This window comes from Fukomys damarensis, unplaced genomic scaffold, assembly GCF_012274545.1.
Source record: "Fukomys damarensis isolate Sample0158 unplaced genomic scaffold, DMR_v1.0_HiC HiC_scaffold_12, whole genome shotgun sequence".
Lineage (NCBI taxonomy): Eukaryota > Metazoa > Chordata > Mammalia > Rodentia > Bathyergidae > Fukomys > Fukomys damarensis.
Genome location: NW_022900924.1, coordinates 58,965,170 through 58,970,510, shown reverse-complemented (window position 1 = coordinate 58,970,510; position 5,341 = coordinate 58,965,170).

The following is a 5,341-nucleotide window of genomic DNA, read 5'->3' as shown; positions in this document are numbered from 1 at the left end:
CTTTCAAACTACCCTACATTTAAAAAGTTTGTATCAGTCACCAAATTAAAAAAAAAAAAGAGGTTAAAACTACTAAATGACCAGACTACTGGTCTGTTTCAACATGCCATATATTCACACATCCATCCAACACATATTATTATGTACCTACTCCAAACTGAGCTCTTCTCCAGAGGTCGGGCGTTTCGCAACACCCACATTCATGTCTCCCCCCTAAGGCTCAACTTGTACTCTCATAGTCAACCTGTGAGGACTCTGAATTCACTCACAGATTCCCCTACAGGTAACACCAGAATATTTGGGGGGAATTTTTAGCTAAAGATTGAAAGATAATCCTTCCTCTAAGCTAGTTACCCAATGAGGTTTATTTAAGGTTTAGAACTTTACAGACATCAATCAGAAGAGGTTTTAGATGACGTTCAATACCTTTTACTTTGGGTGCAGAATGAGGTTTCCCCCATTGTTTCTTGGCTTTCTGCTACAGTGAATGCATCCTTCAGCTGTTTCAAATGGCAATTGTATCTGGGGGTCACCCTGGTCCCCAATCTTGGGATACAGAAATAAAAATGTCATCATGAGGCACCATTTCACGATTGGTACAGACTGGCCATGCCTTCTCTCTCCAGCTCCCTGCATTCTTTTATGTCCTAGGAGAATTATGGCAGTAAAATAATATTCCAGCTTCTCCATTTCCGTTGGAGACTTTGTCAACATAACAGACAAGCAAAGTTATTTTTTTCTTGCTATGGTACAAAAATATTGCACACGTTCACTCATTCACTCATTCCATCTCTTCACCAGTGACAGCATTCTAACCTTGGAGAAGTGGAACACCATTTGTGTTTATGTGCCTTGCTCCCCTGGTGACGGATCACCATGCCCTGTGGTCCCAGAGCGTGACAGTCTTGGCATATGGGAAGTGGCCCAGAACCCTTGAGGCCCTAAGAAGGGCTATGCTCGGACCCTAAGCATGAGCTCATTTTCACAGTGACTTACTTCAGTGAGAATTGAGGTGTCAACAATTCCTGAGAAGAGTTTTTTGTTTGTTCTTCCCCTAGAAAAAAAGCTTGTTTATGTTCTCCATCCCAATACAACGTACAAGGAGGTTGACAGGCAGATAGGTTCCAGGCCAGGCCTGAATCAGATGAGACTCTTGGAATTAGCAAATGTGGCCAAAAGGCAGAACATAGGTAGAGCTGGGGGACCACAGGGCAGTGGGGTCTGCCACACTGGGAAACAAGGCCACGTCCGGAAGAACAGGCACACCAAGAAGACAAATCAAAGTGTCCACTGCAAACTCCATCCCTTTTAACTATGAAATTGATTGAGTTCGGATTTGGAGTACAGAATTATTTTAGGCATGATAATACAGAAAAAAGCCTTTGATTTTCTTTTCTGTTTCAAAAACATGCAAACATTTCAAAGACTGGATACTGTTTAAAATTATATTGAAAAACTTTGGAATCATCCCAGATAATGCACCACCAAATATCACTGATTCCAGCAAACCTAAAAAATGAGCCTTTCATCTAACAGACAAAACTTGGCACAATTCCTGGTGAAAGCCACACTTTCTCTGACCCTGCATCTCATCTTTAGTACTCTTAAATTCTTGACTTTGATATTTGAGGGGTGGCAGCAACAGAATAGGAGCTTGGTTTCAATCACCGCATCTATAGAAAGAAGGGGAGCTCTAGAGAAACGCAGTTTGAAAGTATTCAGCACCTTTAATCATCAGAGGCAAATAGAGATCCTGCATCCAGAAAGGGAAAGATTTCTGAGTATGAAATTGAATTTCGTTCCTGCAGACTGCAAAAACACTAAGTATAAAACTCTAGGGGAAGCAGACAAGCTGTTGTTCCTGATTTGCTTAAAGGAATTCATACTTTTGTTTTATTTTGTTACCTGAAAAGATCCATCCTGAGCAGTGCATGGTAGCACACACCTGTGATCCCAGACTTGGGAGGCTGAGGCAGGAGGATCACTGTAAGTTTGAGGCCAACCCAGGCTACATAGTGAGTTTAAGGCCAGCCTGCACTACAAAGCAAGACTGTGTCTCCAAAAACACATAAGCATACAAACAAACAAATCTATTCTTTAACAATGTAAAAAGGAATTTAAAAACATTTTTAGTTTTACATTCAAAGTTAAAATGGCTTAATTCATATTTCCAAAAATTAGAAATACATTAACTTCTCAAAGATTGCTGCTTTGCCTACTTAGAATTGTTTTTAGGGTTTAGTATATTCCAAGTGAAACTTACATGTGCATGAATCTTCACTTATGTGAAGGTCTGTGTGACCAACATTTGGGTCAGGATGTCAACATCTTTGTGACCACAGAAGACCATGTCATGCTCCTGTGGGGTTAATCCCTACACCCACTCATGGCCCCAAGGGAAACTACTTTTCCAACTTTCCCGAGCATTTGATTTTCAAAAGATGGAGTCTGCTCCCTTACATCTGGTTTCTTGGACTCGTTATTTCTCTGAGATTCCTCAGGTTGCTTCATGTACCAGTGACTCATTTGCTGTTGCCATTTTAATCTCATGAACATTCTATAATCTAAGGATCCACAAGAGTTCTTTGGCAGATCCCACACACTCATTGCTCTTAGCTCCATCCCCAGTAGAGAAACTGATGAGTCAATGGGTAGGGAGATGTTGTGCATCCCTAGGTAACCAGCTAGCTACCAACAAGATTGCACCAAGCATGCTGCAGCAAGAAATGAAGACTCCCGGTATTTTACATTCCTAACATGCTTGGTCATAGTCAATCTCATTAGTTTTAGCTATCTTGGCAATTTTAATAGTATCTTGTTGTGGTTTCACCTTGTATTTCACTGAATAGTACTGATGTTTTCATATTCTTGGTTTTGTCTGGGGATTGGAAAGCCAAGAAGAAAATCTCACAACCAAGGCTAAGAACAATGAGGCTATTCCTGACCAGGGGCTTGATGTTAACATTTTACAAGGAAATAATAGAAGAAATCAATGTATACATTTCCAGTAATATTTGAGGAGCTCTTGGAAGGAGAGTAGACGAAATACGCTGGAAGGATTTTTCATGAATAGATAGACACAGTTATTTACAAGCTATGATTTTTTTATTTTCATACATGCATATAACATATTTTGGTCATATCGCCCCCCATATCTTTCTTAGGTGAAGGTAAAAGATGAGCTTTTTAGACACACAGACACAGAGAGAATTTATATGTATTTACATATCCTCACATACCCTCGTTGATGCAATGGATGTGGTAAATACAACACCGAGTGGTGGATCTACAGTGATGCTAGGAGTTGCAAAAGCATAAAAATACTAGAAGTAGTCTCAGAATCAGAACAGAAGTAGAAAGACAGCATTTCTGAGTTGTAGTGGCTTAAAGGTAGGGAGCTGCCTTTACTTCTGGGGGTTTCTGCCTACACTAGGCAAAGTTTTCAAAATATTTAGACAGAACTACAATGCATTTGGCAAACATGCCTCCAGTAGAGCCAGATCGCTGATCAGTGTGAGGCTGTGCAGAGCTGGATGCCGGGCAAGGCTGGGGCGGATTAAAAAAGGAGGTGGAGGAAGGGCTCCAGCTGGCTCCCGGGCTGATGCCCTTCACAGATTCCTCCCAAGTCACAGCTGGAGAACAGAAGGCCCTGGCTTCCTTTCCCCAGCCTTCTGTCTAAACTTCCTGCCCAGGTTGCCAGGCCCAGGTCCCAGTTGCTGACCGATCTCCCTGGTGGGGGAGCCTGGTACCCACTTCACCTTGCCCTGTCAAACCTGCCGAGCTGAATATGGGGCTGTGGGGAGCAAGGCCCAAATCCTGACTGGTGCTACAGAGCATTTGGGGAATGAGGTTCTCTTTCCTATAGTAAGAGCTCCAGGAGAAAGGATCATTTTACACCTGGGCGTGGTGGCACATGACTGTAATCCGGCACTCGGGAGGCTGAGGCAGAAGGATCACTGTGAGTTCAAGACCAACCTGTGCTACATAGTGAGTTCCAGTTCAGTCTCAACTACATAGTGAGACCCTGTCTCAAAAAACCAAACCCCCTGCAAAAAGGAACATTTTGTCTGAAGCTTATAGCTTACGTTTGATTTTCTTGGTGAATTTATGTTTTACATTTCCCCAGAAAAGCAGAATACGCTAAACTTGTTAGGAAGCCAAATTGATTTCAAACATCACCAGCCCGGCCAGAAAGAAGGAGTCCACGATGCATGTTCCCTACAGCTGTTCCTCAGTTCCTGCTCCTGCCATCCCCAAATCATTCTCTGCATTTCATAAGAATGTTTTCAACTCTTTAAAAAAGTTCTTGCTTTCTTCTTTGTACATATACATGAGGGCTCTGAAGAGCAACGTGCCTTCTTCTGTTTTTGACATAAAAATCCTGAGACAGAGGATTGATTTCTTGTGGTCCCTTACTATCTTTGTGAAATTTTTATTTTCCTGGTCACTAATTGCAATCCTGTCTTCTATCTGAATTTCTATTTTCACATTGGCTCATTCTACTGCATGAATTTTCAGTGGCGTCTTTAATCTGGAAATCTGTTTGCATCTGTTTTATGGATTCCATTTGTTTCCTATTTGGGATTCATTCACATTCCTTAGCTCCTCTATTTTTTTAAATCTGTGTTTCCTCTAGATTTACTAATCATGTCTTGCACTATGGGCACAATCTCTGCTGTTATCTAAGAAATTATTTCTGATTTCATTTTTTTTCCAGTCCTCTTTCATTGCTAGTTCAGGGAGTCCAGCTGGTTGAGTATTAGATTGTTTCATCTCATTGCCCCTTGGGGTTGCCTTAGGTGATCTGGAAGTCTGTTTTTGAGACTTATGTATGTATCTTTTTATTTCAGCAGATGTAGCCTGCTGTGCCTTTGTTGAAGTAACTTTTTGTTCACCCAGTGGTCTCCAATTCTCAGAGGCCTTTTTTCTGCTGCTCATCCCAATGGTATCTGGGTGGACCTCTGGCTGTTGCTTGTGCACCTGTGCAGCTCTTCTCTAGGCAGGGCTTTGGCTGGGCCTGTGGGTCCCCGCTGCTTGGATCAGGGTGGGGCCATGGCTAGAACCTGCCCACACCATGCTGCTGTGGTCACCATGAGATTCTCCCTGGGATCTCCGCAATGTTGAGATTTTTGCATCTCTGGCTAAATAAGCTAGGTGAATACTCCAAACATCAATTGTAACCCAACAGTCCTCTTTTTGTCATTTGTAAGTTTCCTTTGTTCTTTCATTGTAATGTACCTTTATATATGTGCTTAAATACAAACATTAAACAATTAGATAATATCATCTAAGACTTTCAACTTTAATTTTAAAGTAAAATTAGCTTTTCCCATATATTGCC